Source organism: Melanerpes formicivorus, unplaced genomic scaffold (genome assembly GCF_026170545.1).
Source record: "Melanerpes formicivorus ecotype bairdi unplaced genomic scaffold, bMelFor1.0.p_v2 SCAF_24, whole genome shotgun sequence".
In the NCBI taxonomy this organism is placed as follows: domain Eukaryota; kingdom Metazoa; phylum Chordata; class Aves; order Piciformes; family Picidae; genus Melanerpes; species Melanerpes formicivorus.
This window is the reverse complement of record NW_027142376.1, coordinates 1,220,896-1,241,701: the sequence shown is the minus strand read 5'-3', so window position 1 is coordinate 1,241,701 and position 20,806 is coordinate 1,220,896. Positions and strand designations below refer to the sequence as shown.

Here is a 20,806-nt window from a genome sequence, read left to right as displayed (position 1 = left end):
CCGCAGTCGCTGTTTCCTTCACAGAGTTTCCCTTCCCGGTTCAAGGCCTCCCGCGTCCTTTCCACCCTCGGCCGAGCCCCAGCTGCCCCACAGGCCCCTACCGCGCCGCGGCCGCCATTTTGCACAGGGCCGAGCCCCGCGGCGCAGCGGGGACGTTTGCGCTGGCTCGGCGGGGCGCCTCTGGGACGGCCGTGATCGCGCCCCGTGCGCGGTGCCCCTTCTCACTCACAGCAGCGGCGTTCGGCGGAAAGGCTCAGGCGTGGCTCATGCGGGCCGCCATAGCGGCGATGCCGGCGGGGCGCGGCAGGGGGAGCTGGCGGGCGGCGCAACGAGCAACTGCGTTGCGGTGCAGGGCCGGGGTGCCCAGCGGGCTGTTGCGGCGGCGGTACTGGGTCCGCGTGTGTTTACACCGGGGTGTTTTCAGGGGGTCCCGCTACTGGAGGACAGGGTGAGGGGGGTTCCTCGGCCTGTGCGTCGTCGGAGGTGGCGCATGTCCCGCAACCTGAGCCGGGGGAAAGCTGTGAGGAGAAGGCAGATTTGCCAGCCGCTGCCGTGCCGAAGCACAGGCCTGTGCGACACCCACATCCCCTCGGCTCCCTGATGACCACCGAAACGCACCTAAGCGTGCTGCTTGCTTCTGAGAGTCCCGCTCTGTTGTGGTGGCTTATTATTCCCCCCCAAGCCTCAGACCAAGGGACACCGTAAAACACCCTTGTGCGTTAACATGAGAATCACAGAATTAGGGGCTGGAAGTGATCTCGAAAGATCCTCTAGACCACACCACACACCCCGCCCTGGCCAAGGCACACCGAGCAGAGTTTTAGAAGCTCATTTTATTTTCATAAAAAGAGGAACTGGGCGTGTTTATTAAAATGAGTTACCAGAAATCTGTTACATATTCTATGAGTTCCCCGGAGTCGCTGGGATACCCCGAAGCGCGTTAGTGAGGCTGCGCCAGCCACCCCTCAGGGCGTCGTACTCGGAGGTTGTTGGGAAGCGCGCTCCGAGTCTCCCTCGCTTTTGTCCTTTGCACCCGCTGCGCTGGTGCGTGCGCTTCTATTCTGCAGTTTCTTGCAGATGGAGACACAAGTTCCTTCTTGCTATTTCCCCTTTTTTCTTAACAGCCAATCAGCTATCTTATGTGGTTATTTATGGTATGCTAGCTAAGCTCCAACAGTTTGCAAGCTGTGAAATTTTGCGCTTTATTTTATACAAAAAGGTTAATCTTTTCCTGTATCACTAGAAAGGTTGGACCAGATGATCCTTGGGGTCCCATCTTAACCTGGCATTCTGTGATTCTGTGAAATAAAAACCCAACAAAATTTCTGTTGTCTTTTCAACAATCCCCACAGCAAGTGCTCTGGATCTGATCTGATGATGTGATTCCATACAACGATCTGCATACTTAATTACTGCTGTCTTTAGCTTATCTTTTTCATTCCACATTTATCCCTTGTCATTGTACCGCATAAGCCAGTGTCCCTGTCAGAGTTTATTTAAGCAGGCTGTCCAGAGCCGCCTCTGAGCTCTGCACTCAGGCTCTGGCATTGTTAAAGTGTGCGTGAGTGCTGCTAGATTGTGGGATCACTGTGAGCCTTGGCTCACACTTCATCTGAAATTAAACAGTGAGTGTACCAATTATTTCAGAGCGCGCCTGGCTGCTGTTTCTTGTTGCATCGTACCTGCTTTTGATACTTACTGTATCTGCTTCCTGGCTGAGGGGTTGAAGCAAGCATTCTTTTCAAGGGCTGTTGCCAAGCCAGTCTGTTCTCTTATCCAAGTAGTTTCCAGCTTCTCGTTTACAATCTTTTGGCTTACTGTTGTGATTTCGTGGTATATTATCCTCTACTGAATTCTCCCAAATAAAACTATTTCTTCCTGTGGAGGGCTTCTAGTGGTTGTGAGGAAACTCTTCCCCTCAGCATGATGATTACATTATTTTGTATTGCTTAGTTGTTCCTGACAAAATAATTGAGAGTGAGAGGTTCCCAGGTTGTAGCTTGAGTTTAATTAATACTTCTGCTTGCTAGGACTTGTAATGCTTGTGGGACTGTGGAAGGTGAGTGAGGAGAAACATGGCATGGAAAGATGATCAGCAGAACAAAATGGCATGCAAAAAATAAGACAATGATAAAAACAGAAGGAAAAAGGGTGAGGGTGGCCCAGCCAAGTGGGAACTCTTCCTATACTACTAAGCGGTGGGTTTGTATGCAGAGCTCCAGGTTTTTTAGTCTTTTTCTCCTTTCTTTCCACTAACATCCCTTCTTTGTGGGAATCAGCTGCAGTAACCTTTAAGGGTGGTCTGACTCCTATATCTCTACTCTCTGAAAAATCATTTCAGACCTGAAGACGGATTTTATGCCAAAAGCTTGTCTGCAGTTCCCAGCTATGCCTGTGCTGGCCTAACTATTCCTGCAGTCCTCCTTGTAATTTTGCAGTGATGAAAGCTATGCAATATCCGTCCAATTTTAGGGAAGATTGATTAGTATTGAAAGGTACTCATTATTTGGAAATACTCTCTGCTTTGTCCATGTGGAAGGAGAAACAGTCTGTGGAACACACTGGTAGAACTATGTTCACGCTGGGAGGTATTTGCTGGCCATTCCCCCTGCCCACTGTCACCACCCTGAGGACCCTAACTGCTTTTGCCATGCCAGCTACTCATCTCATGGCCACAAATGGCTCCTCCAGAGCACGTCTCCTTCCACTTCTGGAGGAACTGCTCCTCCTATCCCCTCTAACCTTGGCCAGGTCTGGAGTTCAGTTAAATGTTTTGTTATCTAGCCACCTGAATAAACAAACAAACCAATAACAGAGTGAACTGGAGGCTGCATACAGGGATCAAACAGCAAGTGGTTACCAGACTGCTTTCATCTAACCCAGCTCCACAGTGTGGTGGAAAGAGGCAGTTGTGTCCTCCCGTTTGGCTGCATGCTGCCAGTCCCACCTGGTTTTTGTTCTGATTCCATCTGGTAGGGTTTTTTCATAAAGTTTATTATGAGATGGGCCAGGTGCCACATCCTGTAGAACATGTGGCTGTACAAATGGGAGCACAGTTACTGAATCCAAGGGTTCTAAGTTAGAGCTGCCTCTAATCATTCCCATATGCATTCTTTCATATGTTCTGCTATTTGTTATAGGTTCCTATCATGTGCTAATTGATTAATTACTTTATGCTAAGCATACAGTCATGTGCTAGTCATTAGCAGTCCCATATGTTGAACTCATGATGTATATATTTAAATGCCATATCTGCTGGTCTACCAATACTCTTTATGCAATCCCACACATATGTTCCAAACCTTCCTTCATGCTTTGATGGGCTTTAAACTTCCTGCTTGTTGGTCTTGTATGTAATTCTTCAGTTACTCTCTAGAGCTCCTCCTTGTTGTAGTTGTGTAAGTACTGTAATTAGAGCAGCTGAGGGGTAGATCTGTGCTTTAGCCTGTGGTATACAATGTGTTTGAGAGGAATGAAAGAATTATGAGACATCCTGTGACATATCTGAAACATCCACTGTAGCAACGACAGTATAAATCTCAAGTTCCAATGAAATTATCTTAGACTATGGAAGTTTTGCTGAAGTTAAAACTCCATAACTGGCTCAGAAAATGTGACTCTGGGAAAGAAAATGTAGCTGGGAGAAGGTTAAAGGAGTTGCTCAAGTCTTGCTGATGGGGTTAACTGGTCAGAACAAATGAGTGGGGAAGGGTGGAAAGTAGGGTATATCACTTTCAATCCCTTAAAGAATATCTAGAGTGGCATTGAACTTTTGGATTTTATTAGGAACAAGTGAGAATAATTACGATATTACTACTTACAGCATGCTGTCAAGAGTTGCTAGTAGCAGGTTGAACTGAATACACTGAATGCAAAAAATTAGTTTCCTGTTTCTCCAGAGTTTTTTCTACTTTACATCCGAGGTGAACGAATACAGGATTTGATCCTGTGTACCTTTAGTCCTAGTGTTACAGTTTTAGGTTCTGTCGTAGCCTATGAATGCCCAACATCAGCACAGTATAGAATGATCTGTGGAATTCAGACCGTCCTCATTTCATACACTGTTTATAGCAGGAACTGCTGGCCTGGGGGAAAAGAGCTGCACCCTCCCAAACTCTATCTTCCCAGCCCTGAATGACTCAGCTGAAAGCCCTGTTTCATGGACATAAACAGTTGGGAGGAAGACCTGGGTAAGAAGTGTCTCTCCAATGAAAAGCTGTTTTTGAACACAGTATATTGTGGGCCAGGAAGCAATTCCTGTAGGAAGGGAAACAAATAGTGTTGATTAAGGGCTGGTGTAACACCTGGCCTGAGCAGTCCCAGCACCTGCTTTCTGTATGCTGCCTGCCTGGGCAAAGCCAAGCACAGGATTTCTTGGTGCTACTGAAATGCTTCATTTGCTGAGCATGGGCACAGCCTGCAGCATAAACCCTATGGATGTAGCTGGGCAGGCGCAAGCACTGCTGATGTACTAGTGTCTGCAAGCCGTTGCATGACTGGACCTACTGGAAGGGGTCCAGAGGCGGACCACAAAGATAAGAGGGCTGGAGCACCTCTCCTTCGAAGACAGGCTGGAAGAATTGGGGCTGTTCAACCTGCCATGCGCAGCGTTCCTGGTGCTCTGTAGGCGCCAGCTCCCAGTCCGAGTGCCTGTACCAGCCTTTCTGCAGCTGCTCCTGGCGACAGCCCGCCCCTGTGGTGTCCTTATTGGATTCCTGGCCAAGGGGGTGTTGCTGCCATGATAGCACATTGATATGCCGGAGCTGCAGAGGGTTGTGTAAGGAGGAGCTGCAGGGAGCGTGGAGAATTAAACAGGATCACGTTTCTCCTCTGTGAGCTAAAGAGGTTAGTGACTATTACTTAATCCCTGGTAACTGTAATTAGGATTTGAAGGCACTGCATTCGTGTTCTTCTAGCCCCCTTCTCCGCCCTTCCCACGACTGCTTGGTACCGGCGTTCCCCCTCGGTGGTGGAGTGGGGCAATCCTGCAAGTCGCGTTGTCCTAGCTGCTCCAGAGACACCCACCACGACTTGAGAGGGGGGACAGGCCAGCACTCGAGGATGGGAGGGGTGTGTGTGTGTGTGTATGTCACAATGAGATAGAAAAAAGAGAGAACCCTTTTGTTGGGAGGGATGTCCAAGGTGTAGCAGAATATTAGCTTGTAAATGATGCAGGAGTAGCCAGGTAGCATCACTGGGTGACCAGAGCACTGCGTGGTGAGAGCGTCAAAGTCGTTTAGAACCTTTCCTATAAAGTGTCGTCTTTGTAGGAAGGGCTTGTCTTAAAAAGTACTGAGCTTCCTCCAAATCTTGTTAATGTGCCTGTTTGTAGCAGGTGTTTGACGCCCCTTTCTGAAACAGACTGAACCTTGCCATACCTCTGTTTATTCAGGTGTAAAGTGGAGATGAGAATGCTTTTCCTTTTCTAAAGGAACATGGTGGGGGCATATTCCAACCAGCCTTTGGTGGGAGAAAGGTGATTCTTATGTTCTCAGATACAGTGTAAAATCCATATATAAACCACCTCATTAATAATTACTTTCTGCTCTAGTCACAGCTACCTCCAATCTCTACCTACCTTAAAAAAACACATTCATCTGCACACAAAGGAAAGACAGGCTCAGCCTTTATATAACTCTCCTGGCATCATGCTGAACTTCTCTGCTGGAGCTTGTTCAAAACCAAACAAGCTCGTGTTAATTAGGGCAACAGTTGATAGAATGGATTTCTCGTGAAATTACTTTTGTCAAACTCCTTGCATTGGTGTGCCACATTAGTTTTCCTGAAGTGAGGATAATCGTTTCGCTGTGGAGTCTCTCATTACAGATGTGAACAGAGAATGACACCGTGTCGAAAATCAGTAACACAGTGTTTGAGCATCTCTCTTGTCACCTGTGTCAATAAATGGGAGAATAAAGACAAATCTGTGTCAATACTATAAATCCAACTTGAAGTTTATCCTTCATGAAAGGAAGAGCAATGGGGATATATTTTAAATTGTTTTCAGCACATATAAGAAATCCTTCATTAAAGTCTTAGTTAAAGCTGTTGTCACAAGCAGTTAGATACTCAGTAATTGCTAGTAAATGATTAATGATTGATAGGATTCTTACTCTTGAATCATGGAACTTCTCTTATGCTGGAGGAATGATGATGCTGGATTTGTCCTCCTGAGTTTTCATGCACATGGTCAACCTCACAGTTTCTTTAGACAGTGAATTGAGTTAGTGTTTGTGAGCAGCTGGAGTTTGGTGACGTATAGTTTGTGTTATCCTTAAAGGAATGGCAATGCCTATTTTGTATAACTAGAACCAAGAATCAATAGTTACAGTTTTCAATTTCTTCTTTGTAGTTTTCAACTTCTTGTTTTCAACTTCTCTTCAGTATTCTCATTATTTTCAAATGATGCAAACTAGATGCTTCAGTGCCTGCTTCTCTCCCCACCCCCCCACCCTGAAAACACCAAACACCCAACAACATCAAAAGACAACCACATTCAGCTCTGAGACACTTCATTTTATATGTCTGAGGGTTAAGCTTCTTTTTTTCTCTTTTTTAAATGAAGAATGTCTGCCATATAGACTAAGCTCAGCAGAAGAGAACAGGATGAGAAAAAGGCTACTTGGAACTGTTCTTGTCAAAACAGGTGAAGATTCACTGATAGAATGGCTTGAGTTGGAAGGTTAGAAGATGATCTACTTCCAACCCCCCTGCCATGAGCAGGGACATGTTCCACTACACAAACTTGCTCAAGGCCTCATCTAGTCTGGCCTTGAACGCCTCTGGGGAGTGGGCACCCACAGCCTTCCTGGGCAACCTGTTCCAGTGTCTCACCACCCTCACTGTAAAAAATTTCTTCCTACTATCCAGCCTAAATCTACACTCTTCAGGCTTCAAAGTATTCCCTCTTGACCTAAATAAATAAATTGATACATTAACTAACCAATTTTAAATTAAAGCAGGGTTCACTTCTCATCTAACATTTTAGTGTCAAGACTTAAGTAAGATGCAGAAGTGGAATACACATTGACATTTTTGCTTTTTAATGGTGACTCTGAAGTCATCTCAGTTTCATATGGCATGTAGAGAGGATATTGTACTGTTTGTTGTACAGATTTGTTCTAGGGAGCTTCAGTGAGTGTTTGTTATTAGCACTGGTGTTGGTCTGTTGAAGCTGTGTCTGTGCCATCATCCTTGGTCAGGAAAGCAGTCAGGCAGCAGGAGATAAAAACAAAGCTCGAAAGAAGTGGAGAAACTAACAAAAAGAGCTTGGATAGAAGCAGTGAAGCAGTATTTGCAGTGGGAGAGTAACTCCCCAGGAAGTGAGTTTTGACACAGTGATAACAGCAACATATGTGGGATTGGGGATAATGCTTTCATGTTCAATTTGCAGACAGCTCTAGATCTTTCTGAGGCTTGGAGGTAGTGCTCTGTGTAGTACAAGACCTTGCGTTATGCTTGTACTGCAGTTTACTAAGTGAGGCGTCAAAAAGGTGACTTCATTGATGAGGGGAATGAGGCTTTGGGAAGAAAGCCAGGCTGAAAGCCAAGGCACTTAACAGCTTAATCCTGTAGTAAAAAAAAGCTGAACCTGAATGTATACTTGCCCTCTTCTAATCTAGTGGAATAAAGGTCGCTGAGGGTCTGTCCCTCTGCTCTGAAGCTAGCCTTGAACCGTGCAAAGTGTTCTCACACATGTAAGGCCCAAGTGTTGAGCTTACATCTTAAAACTTTACAAGAGAAGTACAAATATAATGAAAATAATAACTTGACCTGTTTCTTCACTAAGCCAAAAGAGTTTTCACTTTTTTGTTTAATTGAATTTAAGCTTTCCCTAGACTAATTATTTGCAACCTAGACAGAGCTTTACTGTGTGAATCAGAAAGCACTGTAGGAAACACACCTGGCTGGGAAAGATGATGAAATGCGTTTGCTAATCCTGTTAGTCCAGATGAGGGCAATCCACCACTTAAACAACACAAATTCAACAGCACAAAGTTTCTCCTTTTTAATTTTTTTCCCCTTCTTTCTTCTTAGCATAGGCTTATAAAACAGCTAGAAAAACCCTGTTTGGGGCAACTGGTGTTCCTGTTCTAGTAACTCCTACAAATGCTGATTTAAAGGCTGTACTACACAGACTAATCAGACAAGCTGTTCTCACAGCTCAAGTGATGTTACTGTGTTTAATTAGCTTTCCCTTTTAGTGAAATGTGTAGCAGAAAGGGATCTTTATTTTCTTGTCATTACCTTTGTTCTGTGAATGAGAGCAGGGGAAAGCTGTCAGAAAGAACACGGAATTATTAAATAATCCCTAAATGATAGAAAGAAGTGGTACTAGATAGGAGGGAAAAGTTGAGACTGCTGTCATTCTAGTTGGAACACCAGGTTTTTTAAGTTCTTCCAGAAGCTAAAGCTTTGTGAACTTTTCTGTTGCCAGGGAGAGAACAGCCCCTAGTATTGACTGACTTTTGCAGACTGTGGCAGTTTGCTCGTACTTGTCTTTGGAGTAATTTGCAAATTTTTTTCAGGCATAGCACAACTGTGTGAAGCTGGAAGAAGGATTGGTGTGTTCGTATAGATCTCATTGGATTTATTCTGGATGATGGATGAAAATGTATGAAGGACTTGAGATTTTGTTTATTTTGTCCCAATTAAATTGGAGTCATAAAATCATAGAATAGTTTCGGTTTGGAAGGGACCTTAAAGATAAAGATGCCATGCTCTTTAACATCTTTATTGATGATCTGGATGAGGGCATTGAGTCCATCATCAGTAAATTTGCTGATGACACCAAGCTGGGGGCAGGAATTGATCTGCTGGAGGGTAGAGAGGCTCTGCAGAGGGACCTCGACAGGCAGAATCCAATGGCATGAGATTGAACACATCCAAGTGCTGGGTTCTGCACATTGGCCACAACAACCCCATGCAGTGCTACAGGCTGGGGTCAGAGTGGCTGGAGAGCAGCCAGGCAGAGAGGGACCTGGGGGTACTGGTCGATGGTAGGCTGAACATGAGCCTGCAGTGTGCCCAGGCAGCCAAGAGGGCTAATGGCATCCTGGCCTGCATCAGGAACAGTGTGGCCAGCAGGAGCAGGGAGGTCATTCTGCCCCTGTACACTGCACTGGTTAGGCCACACCTCGAGTCCTGTGTCCAGTGCTGGGCCCCTCAGTTTAGGAAGGAGGTTGACTTGCTGGAATGAGTCCAGAGAAGGGCAACAAAGTTGGTGAGGGGTTTGGAACACAAGCCCTATGAGGAGAGGCTGAGGGAGCTGGGGTTGCTTAGCTGGGAGAAGAGGAGACTCAGGGGTGATCTTATTGCTCTCTACAACTATCTGAAGGGAGGTTGTAGCCAGGTGGGGGTTGGTCTCTTCTCCCAGGCAACCAGCACCAGAACAAGAGGACACAATCTCAAGCTGCACCAGGGGAGGTTTAGGCTGGAGGTCAGGAGGAAGTTTTACACAGAGAGAGTGATTGCCCATTGGAATGGGCTGCCCGGGGAGGTGGTGGAGTCACCATCACTGGAGGTGTTCAGGAGGAGACTTGATAGGGTGCTTGGTTGCATGGTTTAGTTGATTAGATGGTGTTGGTTGATAGGTTGGACGTGATGATCTTGAAGGTCTCTTCCAACCTGGTTTATTCTATTCTATATCTAGTCCCAATCCCCGTGGCCGTGTGCAGGGACACCTTCTGCTGGACAGGTTGCTCAAGGCCACATCCTTTATTAGAATAAACCTTTATTAGAATAAACCAAACCAGGTTGGAAGAGACCTTCAAGATCATCGTGTCCAACCCATCAACCAATCCAACCCACCCGAACAACTAACCCATGGCACCACGCACCCCATCAAGTCTCCTTCTGAACACCTTCAATGACGGCGACTCCACCACCTCCCCGGGCAGCCCATTCCATAGCGCAATCACTCTTTCTGTATAGAACTTCTTCCTAACATCCAACCTGAACCTCCCTGGTGCAGCCTGAGACTGTGTCCTCTTGTTCTGGTACTGGGTGCCTGGGAGAAGAGACCATCATCCACCTGTCTACAACCTCCCTTCAGGTAGTTGTAGAGAGCAGTAAGGCCACCCCTGAGTCTCCTCTTCTCCAGGCTGAGCAACCCCAGCTCCCTCAGCCTCTCCTCATAGGGCTTGTGTTCCAAACCCCTCACCAACTTTGTTGCTCTTCTCTGGACTCGTTCCAGCAAGTCAACATCCTTCCTAAACTGAGGGGCCCAGAACTGGACACAGTACTCGAGGTGTGGCCTAACCAGTGCAGTATACAGGGGCAGAATGACCTCCCTGCTCCTGCTGGCCACACTGTTCCTGATGCAGGCCAGGATGCCATTGGCCCTCTTGGCTGCCTGGGCACACTGCAGGCTCATGTTCAGCCTACCATCAACCAGTACCCCCAGGTCCCTCTCTGCCTGGCTGCTCTCCAGCCACTCTGACCCCAGCCTGTAGCACTGCATGGGGTTGTTGTGGCCAATGTGCAGAACCCGGCACTTGGATGAACCTGGCTTTGAACATTTCCAGGGTTAGAGCCTCCACAGCTTCTCTGGGCAAACTGTTTTGGTTCCTCGTGACCCTCATGATAAAGGAATTTGGTCCAAATGTCTAAATCAAGGTTTTTCTGTTTTGAAGCCATTACCTCTTGTCCTGTCACTACATGATTTTGAAAACAAAGTTCCTCTCCAGTTGTCCTGCAGGCCCTCTTCAAATACTGGGAAGATGATAAAAGGTCTTTTCAGAGCCATATCTTCTCCAAGCTGAGCAACTCAACTCTGTCAGCCTGTCTTCATCAGAGAGGTGCTTCAGCCCTGTGATAATTTTTGTAGCCCTCTTCTAGTCCCACTCTAACAGTTCCATGTCCTTCCACTGGGGGCTCCAGAGCTAAAAATGGAGAAGGCAAAACAGCTTCTGGGTTCTGTCTCCTTCTAAATTTATGATTTTTCTAGTGATAAAAGTCTGTGAGGGACTCACAGAAAAGGATAATGGTGCTGCCTGTATTGGTGACAATTCACTGTTAAGTAATGAGTCTGCAAACTGGAGTAGTATGCTTCTGGCAGTGGAGATGACCATGGGCTTTGTCTGCTTTCATTGCTGTCCAGTGTAAGACCAGAGTAGGTCTGGGTTTTCTCATAACTATGCGGTACTTGAATTTGCAGTCTGAGTAACCTGGTAGAAACAGCCTTGAGATATCTTGGGTTTGTCGCCCAGAAGTCAGGATAACCAGTACCAGTGGCTGCTGGAAGCATTTTTTTGTTTGGACTTCTTCTCAAATGGCAGCATCTGAGCAAAACTCTGATTTTCAGAATCTATTTCACATTTACTTACTCCGTAGTGGAGCAGAATTGCTATCCTTGCATTTAGCCCATTGTATCTTTTAAGGCTAAGATACACTGCCTGTTCTTAGGCCTGGCATCTACAATGAGACCTAAAGACTAAGGACTGGTGAATCAGTCTTTTCAAAATAAACAGGTCATCTGCCTGACTGTGCTTACTGTTTAAAAATAACAATATTCTGACAGGTGTTTCTAGCCCAGTCCTTCCTGGATGGCTCCTGGTGATAGCCAGCCTGATCCAGTAATATTTGCAGCATGGACACAATAAAAACACGGGAAAAGTACCATGAAAATAAGGGCTCAAAGTGGTTGGATGGCAGCTGCTTCTGTGTTTTAGGGGAGAAATTATCTCCCTTCTCCCCCTCTCCTGAAATGCAAAGTCAGGAGTTTCCTGGTGTTCATGTACTCAGTCGATAGAGCACCTTTCAGGAAAACTGCTAGTGTGCTGCAGCATGATACCATCCCTGCCAGTTGGCTGATACCTTCCCAGCATCAAATGACCTGTCTTACCAGAAACAATATTCTTATATTTAAAACACAGGAGGGGAAGTTGTCCTATCCTAGATGCTATTAAGTCCACTCCTAAGGAAGCATGGAGGTGCTGATAACCCTAGAGATTAAATTTCTTTTGGTTAAATGACTACTAAATGAGGCTTCAACATTTCATCTTTTGCCTCTGGGTTCTTGTATTGCTGTGCTGACAGGGATGGCCTTTCTCATCAAGAGAATCATCACAAGCAGGGAGATCCAATATAGTTGCCAAGTCACTCTACATCATATTTGAAAAGTCATGGCAACCAGGCAAAGTCTCCACTGGCTGGAAAAAAGGAAACATCACACCCATGGCAGGGGGATTGGACTACATGATCTGTAAAGGTCCCTTCCCATCCAAACCAGTCATTACAACAAAAGGAAGTTCAAAGTACATTCCTACATGACCTTGTTTTTCCTTATATGTCTGTCTGGGATAGATTGTCCTTCTCTAGACTGCAGAACTAAAATCCATGTGCTCAGGAGGAAAAACCATCCAACCTGAAAGTAAGCATAGAGGAATGGTTTGAGACCTGTACATCTAGCTCATAAGATACTGCTTGGCCACACTATTGCATTGTTTCTCCAACTCAATCCTAAACAAAGCCAATGGCTTCAAGCTGACTTGGAGGAGACATGATTGCAGACAGTTGTCATTTACATATTCTGAGCTGCTGAAGCTCCATTGCTACCTTGATGTACCCAATCTGACCGTGGGAGGGGCAAAGATTTATTGTCCAATATCAAAGTTAGGCATCTATAAAACAGTGACAACTTTCAGATGGCTATGTATAGTGTTTGTGATATTAATGTGGGATGCCTTGGTTTGCCACTCCACTCCAGCTAACGTCACTGCACAGACCCAGTGATCAAGTCAGTTTATCATTCTAATGAGTTTTGTATGTGCTACAAATTCATGTACAAGAGTTGCAATATATATTCATCTCTCCTTAGACCTGTTTTAAATATGTTGGTGTGGCTTGAGCCAAGTAGGGGCTTCTGCTTTGCTTGCAGTTGGACTCAACTTGATGGCAGTTTTATAGGTCCTTTTGGAGACTTTTTAGAACAATAAATCTGGTGCTGGCAGATCTGGAGAGACAGACAGTTGTAAACAGAAACCATATTCAAGGCAATTTTTTGCTTATTTGTCAAGCCTGAGCATGCCAGGCTCTAGGTTGACACAGTTGAAAGTTCAGGTTTAGGCATGTTCAGAGCTGTCTGACTCTACAGGTAGATCAAAACTGGTGAGTAATTTACTCATCTTGGCACGTGAAACTACATCTCTGCTTGTAGGAATCACAGAGTTTGGTGTGGGTAGACCTAGGAATTGGAGAGGGAGAGGTGGAGTTTGCTCTTTCATTGTATCTGATTAGACACAAAGAAAACATTGTTCTTCCTAAAACTTTGTGTGGGACCCAATGTGCAGTTGAAGTACTGTGGGAAATGGCCTTTTACAGCATTCCTGGAACCCTTTGAAGTTTTTCTCAATTATCTTTCTTATCAGCATAATTTATGCAGGATACCAACCCCCCCTTCTGATGGCTGATAGTTTGGGAAAGGTGTTTTCCATTTCTTGGGACAATTTTGATGGATGACCAGCAGGCCAGAACTACTGGATTGCTTAATCTCATAGAATTGCAGATTTAGCTCTCCATGAGATAGCAGGCTGGTGGCTGGCCTCTGTGGTTCCTGGGTGTTACAGAATGGTAGGGCTTGGAGGGGATGTCTGAAGGTATAGACTAGGGTCACCTACAGCAAGTCACATAGGAACATACCCAGGTAGGCCTTGAAAGTTTCTAGAGCTGGAGACTCCACCATTTCTCTGGATGAGGACAAGTGACTTCAATCTGGAAGCGGGGAGATTTAGACTGGATATTAGGAAGAAATTCTTCACAGTGAGGGTGGTGAGACACTGGAATAGGTTGGTTACCCAGGGAGGTTGTGGATGCACCCTTCCTGGAGGTGTTTAAGGCCAGGTTGGATGAAGCCTAGAGCAACATGGGCTCGTGGAAGGTGTCCCTGCCTGTGGCAGTGAGGTTTGAACTAGGTAACATTTAAGGTTCCTTCCTACCAAAACTATTCTATAATTATTTCTTTTTTAATGGCATTTTTCTGATCAGCTACAATTTCTGTATATATTGTTTGCTCTGGAGAGAGCATGGTGCCAGCCTCTGCAGGTGTTATGAGTTGCTGCCATGTGAGGGATGGAGGCAGAGAGTTTCATTAGCCATGGTAAGCAATATCTTTATGGTGACTGCAGCATTGGGGAATTCTGAAAATAGGTCACACTGTTACAGATCTGGGATGCAGTGACCTTTGGTGGACCGGAAGATAAGTATCATCTATTGGGTTGAGTCCATAAAGATATTAAAAGAACATACTTGTGGCTGGATGTGTGTTTTGTTCTTGTGCCTACTAATGTTACAGTAAACAGCAAAAGCTCTTATTTTGTGCTGTTATTTGTAGGAATATTCTCATTGATGTCAATGGGATGGATAATAAGTTATGGACAACAAATTAGCTGTGAGCCAGCAGTGTGCTTTTGTGGCCACTAAGGCCAACATCCTCCTGAGGTATGTTAAGAAGAGTGTGTCGAGGGAGGTTAAGAAGAGGTATGTTAAGAAGAGTGTGTCGAGGGAGGCTCTCCTTCCCTTCTACTCTGCCAAGGTGAAGTCACACCTGGAGTTTTTGGGCTCTTCAGTTCAAAAGAGGCTGGGAACTACCTGAGAGAGTCTAACAGAGGCTATAAACACACTGAGGGGCCTGGGGAATCAGTGTGAGGAGGAAAGGCTGAGAGACTTGGGACTGTTTAGCCTGGAGAAGAACAGCCTAAGAGATCAGCCTATTATTAATGCTGATCAATATCTAAAGGATGGGTGACAAGAGGATGGCGCCAGACTCTTTTCACTGCTGCAAGTGACAGGGCAAGGGGCACAAACTAGAACACAGGAGGTTTCACTTGAGCTTAAGGAGAGCCTTCTTTGAATGTGACAGGGCACTGGAACAGGCTGCCCAGAGAAGCTGTGGAGTCTCCCTCTCTGGAGGCTTTCAAAACTCACCTGGGCAGCCTGCTCTGGGTAACCCTGCTTTAGCAGAGGGACTAGACTAGGTGATCTCCAGTGGTCCCTTCCAACTCCTAGTATACTGTGATTCTGTGGGGTTGATTTAAAGCTAAGCGTGCATATAATTGCTTGTAAGGTTTGGGTTTCAGGTGAATTTTACAACAGGAGAAAGAGAAGGAACCACAGGTTTTTGTCAAGCATTGTATGATATTGTTATGTAGATCTGTTTCAGTACAAACCTCGGTTATAGCCCCCTTTTCTAGGTGTCTGATCTGTGTGGGATTTCCCTTGAAGAAGGGAGATTGTAATAATTCCTACTTCTTACATTGCACTTATCATCAGTAGGTCTTGGAGTGCTTTGCAGAAGAGAGAGATTTCCCTTGCTTTGGAATTGGGAGGACTGATGGAAAGAGGGTGTGATATGCTTGCTTTAGGTTTGATCCCAAGGAAAATGAGGATCTGTGACTTGTGGTGGCTCCATACCATAGCTGTTTTCCTGAGTGAAATTGAACTCAACAAGTGACAGTCAGTTGCTTTGGAGTAAAAACACTCTTCTTCTACCACCACGGACAAATTCACTTTCAGAAATTGTTACAGCACATTAAAAATCGAAATAATTTTTTTTCTGGGACTGCTTGTGGCTATCTTTGCTTCAGTGGTGTACTAATTAGCCATATATGAGCAGCCTTTTGGTCAAACAATAGCTCTGGTGAGGCTGCAGTTGTGTGGGATTATTTATTTACCTACCAGCAGTTTCACAAGAATCTGGGATTCACTCCAAAGTAGCTCCTGGAAGCTTAACCTTAGAAGTAGGCATGGGTTCTTCTGTTTTAAGGGGATATTTCTATAAAATAAAAAAAGTGAAGCCCTTCATGGACGTCTTTCTCTTAATTTCTTTTTTAGGTGCCTCCAAATAGGCTTAGCTCTTTCCTGGATAGTTTCAGCATCAGTAGTGGAATAGCCAAATTATGTGCAAATCTAACTTGCATTTGACTGTCACATATAGGGATCAGTTGTCTCATTCAAAGCATGAGGTCTGCCATTTAAAATTGCCATAAAAATCACTATTTATCTCCCCAAATTGAAGCAATACAGGTTATCTCAGGGTAGAGTTTCAAACAAAGTGAGCCAGGTCAAAGACTTAGCTTCTCTTCACATCACTAAGACATCTCAGAAGTGTTATTTGCCTTGTTTTCCTCTTCAGACTAGCAACCAAGCCTGAACCTTAATCACTCATACCCGTGCATGTACATCACTGCACTTCTGATTTAGTCGTCTTCAAGTGGAGTACATCACTTATTAAAAACATGTAAAGATGCTTCCAGTACCTCTTATGGGGTTGTATCAGTTTAGTTAGATGGTCTTGCTGCAGGTATGGAGTTACAGGCTCTGGAGAGAAACCTTACTGTGACAGGGGTCAGGATTGCTGTGGACTCAGGAGTTAGTAGAGTTAAGTTGTAGAAGCATGTTTGAATAAAAGTTTTCTGCTTAGGTGTGGACATGGTAATTTTGTGACAAGTGCAGGCAGTCATTTATTGTTGAGCATCACTGTATATAGTCAAGGTGACTGGCAGCCATAACACAGCATGTGGCCATATCTCGACTTCAGCTTTGGCAGCGAGCTGGAAAACCAGAGCTGAATCAGAAAGCCTATAAATGCAAGCTGATGCAGGTGTATTTATAGATTCATAGAACTGTTGGGTTGGAAGGGAGCGTAAGGATCACCTAGTTCCAACACCCCCTCATGAGCAGGGACACCTTCCACTAGACCAGGTTGCGCAAGACCTCATCCAACCTGGCCTTGAACACCTCCAGGGAGTGGGCATCCATGACCTCCTTGGGCAACCTGTTCCAGTGTCTCACCACCCTCACTGTAAAGAACTTCTTCCTATTATCCAGTCTAAATCTGCCTTCCTTAAGCTTCAATCCATTTCCTCTTGTTCTATCACTACAAGCCCTTGTAAAAATTCCTTCCCTAGCTTTCTTGTAGCCCCCTTCAGGTACTGGAACGCTGCTCTAAGGTCTCTCTGGAGCCTTCTCTTCTTCAGGGCTGGGTTGTGATAGCCAGATGGGTGTGAGAGATGGAGAGATGTTAAGGAGGGCTGATACTTAGTACTGTTAACAAGCAGCTTTCAGAGGTAATATATGTGGTTGCTCTACAGTGTCTAGTTACTGTTGTGTTCCTCTGAAATGTGGAGACTGTCAGTGGTCTTGGCAGGTTTTAGAGAAAGTTTGTGACACTTATTTGATGTTTGATGAATGGATTAAAGAGAAGTAATGAAGTGTTGGAGGTTGCCTTCCTGACTATCTCTTCCTTGCAGAAGGACTTTACTTTTATCTCAAGGCTGCAGCAAAGGCACAGCGAAAACACAAATGCCTACACCAGCATGTTACCATGTGAATTACTTTGTTTGCCTGCTTCTTCTTTTCTTCTAGTCAGGGATAGTGAGGACTGTGTTGAGTCTTCTTCATGGAGATACTTCCAGCACATACAGAGGTTAAAGTGCAGAACAAAGGATGACTCTGCCTTTGAGTAGGCTGCTAAATTGGAGTATTTGTGCAGTTCTTCCCTTCCATAAAACAACACTAACAAAAGATACACTGTTCAGCTTCTGCTTTCTCTGCTCCAGGAAGATGCATCTTGCTGAGAAGACAGTAAGTGTAAGATGTGGTGGCACAAGCTGTGGCATGTACCCACACCCCAAGTACAGCGTCTGCCAGATATCTGAGTATTTGAAATAAGAGATCATAGAAACATTAAGGTTGGAAAAGACTTATAATATCATCAAGGTCAGCCATCAACCCAACACCACCATGCCCACTAAACCATGTCCCAAAGTGCCCTGTCAACATGTTTCTTGAACATCTCCAGGGATAGTGTCTCCACCACCTCTCTGAGCAGCCTGTTCCAACACCTGACCACTCTCCTAGTAAATAGTTTTTTTCTAATACCCAATATAAACCTCCGCTGTTGCAAATTGAGGCCATTTTTCTTTCATCACTAGTTTCTTAGGAGAAGAGACTGACCTGTACCTCACTATAACTTTTTTTGATAGTTGCAGAGATGTAGGGCTGGAAGAAGCCTCAGATTTTCAGCTTGTTGATTTTACAGTGACTACTGCTGTCTGTCCACTGTTCCCCTAAAAAAGGGGGTAGGATTCTGCAGCTTTCATTTCAGGGCACCTTGCTGTCCCATGGATAACTTGCTGTCCACCAGAACTCCCAGGTCCTTCTCCATGGAGCTACTGTGTGGTGATCCACACCAGTCATGGACAGAGCTCTCATAGAAACACAGCCAGCGCTATCAGCCTCCCCGAGCTCCTCTGGCTGAGCAGGATGAAGGTCTGCTAGTGAGAACAGATGTGTGTTGTCATACGTACAGTGTGAGTGCCTCCAGCAGCCAGGCTCAGACACTCAGTTTGCACAGTAGCTGCCCCTGAATCCCAGTCTCTCCAGCTGCTGGCATCTGTCCATGAGTTCCCCTTTAGTCTTCTGAGTAGTGGGAGGTGGCTGCCAGGCCAGTGAGGATTGTAATGTGTATTTTTAAGCAGCAGGAAGGAAATGACAAGGTGTCAGCACTCAGGTTTGGTAGAGTTACAGATTTAATGTAAGTAAGGTATAGAAGGGGGTGCTCGGGAGAGTGAAAAGTGCTGAAAATTTACTGTGGGAAATAAATGGTTCAAGTGTTGAGTATGCAGAAGTGACCCCACCTCAGCAGCACTTCTTTTCAGATGAAGTACTCACTGCAAGTTCTATACTATTCTTAAGGTAAGTGTGGCAGTTAAATGACAGTCACCTAAAGTAGCACACTTAAGACCAGTGCTTCAGGAGAGCTTCTCACATCAGTATTATGCTACTGCAGGTGACATTAATTGCAATGTACTTTGTCTTCTGATGTGAGTCACTCCTTCATACCAGTGGGCATGAGACTTTGAAGACTGCTGGGAGAAGGCACAAGGCTTACTGAAATTCCCTCTATCATGACAGAAGGGAGTCTCTCTATCTGCCATGTCTTTATATGCTATGAAAAGTTCTCTTGAAGAGATAATTCTTATCTTCTGCCTTTTGTTTTGCCTCTGCACTGGGTTTAGAATTGTAGAAACAGAATTGTTTCAGCTGAAAGAGACCTTTAAGACCATTGAGTCCAACCATTATCTGCCTCTGTCAAGTCTGGTGCTAAACTATGTCCCTCAGCAGCATATCTCTGCCTCTTTGAAACAAGTCCAGGGACAGGGGTTCAACCACCTCCCTAGGCTGCTTGTTCCAGTCTTTGAGAACCCTATCTGTGAAGAAGTTTCTTCTAATTGGGATTGGATGTGGCACTTGGAGCCAAGGTCTAGTCATGAAGTCTGTGGTGACAGGTTGGACTCGATGCTCTTTGAGGTCTCTTCCAACCTTGTTGATACTATGATACCCAACCTAAACCTCCCCTAGAGCAGATTGAGGCCATTTCCTCTCATCCTATTCCTTGTTAGAAGGGAGGGTACTTTACTGATGTAAAAGTTTGAAATGAGTACATTTCCATATATTCATCTGGACTGTCAGATGAGCATTCTTCCTTCTGCTCTTGGTTCATCACAGCTCACCCCAAAAAAACATTTAGTTTCCTTTTTTCCCTGAGCAGCTCCAGAATTTGTTGTGTGAGCAAAATAAGGGTAATAAAAAGCAGCAGCAGGGTTGCAGACAGAGTGATTTTTCTCTAGCTCCATAGTAAGCAGAGGTTCTGTGATTCACACTTAGTAGCTGTCTCTTTCCATGTGAATACTGTATTAGCCTGCAAACCCCTGACCTGGACCCTGTGGCTGGTTGCTATAGGAACGTGTCACATAGTACCAATTTTTGTTCTTTGCTTGAAATCATCTTGCCTCTCTTAAATGTGACTTTTGGGGAGGTCAGTAATGTTCAGCAACCTGCACATCTGCTGTGAGATGGTCTTTGTTCCTAGCAGTGGAAGAGGGTTATTGGCTCCCCCAACTTCTTGCTTTGTTGAAGCAGAGGTCAGCAGCTCACCACGGGGGCTGGAAAAAGGCAGTTCTTGGAAACAAGATGAGTGTAGGAGGTTCAGGGGAATTTGTCTCTTGCGTGACGCCCACTCCAGTCCTGCTCAAAGCAGTAGGCAAATATTAACAGCTTAGCACTCCTGTAACCTTGAAAATTTCTCAACTTCAAGTAAGCCCCTGATCAGCTGCTCTTCAGCTGGACTGCTTCTAAACCTCTGCTGACCTGGCTCTGAGTCTAAATTTTCAAGTAGTAGATCCCTACACTTCAGAAGAGCAGGTTTGTTTTGCTTTTTGATAGCTCTGCTTGGCAAGGTCCTAAGAGAGACATCTCTGCCCTGTGGAGGCAGAAGGGCTGAGGTTGGTCTTACAGGAGCGACCTCGCAGAGCACAGATGCCCTGCTCCAGTGTGCTGCAAGCAGAGCCAAGCGTGGCAGAAAGCCAGTATGGATGGACAGGGACCTTCTGACTGTGCTGAAACAACAAAAAGGGAGTGCACAAGCTGGGAGGGACTGTGCAGGAGAGACATAGAGACAGTGACTGAGGTGGCAGGAGCAGTGCTTGGAAAGGTAAAGCTCAGCTGGAGCTGAAATTAGCTATGGGAAGGGTTTATTTGGTACAGTAGTAACAAAAAGAAGGCAGAGAAAATATGAGCCTGGTGCTCAGTGGAGCCAGGGTGGAGGGAGTGAAAAGGAACTTGATGTCTTTTGTTACTGTGGCTTTCACTAGTAAGGTCTGTCCGCAGACCTCCCAGGTTTGGAAGTCTGCTGACAGTCTATGGGAATGTAGCAGTACTCACAGCAGAGGAAGACAGTGGCCATGGTGGTGTTAGGTCAGTGGTTGAGCTCAAGGATCTTAGAGGTCTTTTCCAACCAAAACAA

The 20,806-nt window shown here is 45.3% G+C and overlaps 2 protein-coding genes across 5 annotated transcripts in view; one reads left to right on the top strand and one right to left on the bottom strand.

Moving 5' to 3' along the window:
* Positions 1–330, bottom strand: part of COA1 (cytochrome c oxidase assembly factor 1) — a 58,501-nt gene extending 58,171 nt beyond the window's left edge. For 2 of the 3 annotated variants that reach the window (XM_068152566.1, XM_068152567.1), the window contains exon 1: positions 230–330. The gene's annotated coding sequence lies outside the window, so the exon portion shown is untranslated. The remainder of the gene's footprint in view (positions 1–229) is intronic. The other variant, XM_068152569.1, reaches the window with a different exon arrangement.
* The window catches only part of BLVRA (biliverdin reductase A), a 38,354-nt gene that overhangs the window by 98 nt on the left and 17,450 nt on the right, over positions 1–20,806 (top strand). Inside the window, exon 1 of one of the 2 annotated variants that reach the window (XM_068152564.1) lies at positions 4,589–4,845. The exons of the other annotated variant lie outside the window; for it this stretch is intronic. The gene's annotated coding sequence lies outside the window, so the exon portion shown is untranslated. Of the gene's footprint in view, positions 1–4,588; positions 4,846–20,806 lie in introns of those variants that run through there. 2 annotated transcript variants of the gene reach the window in all.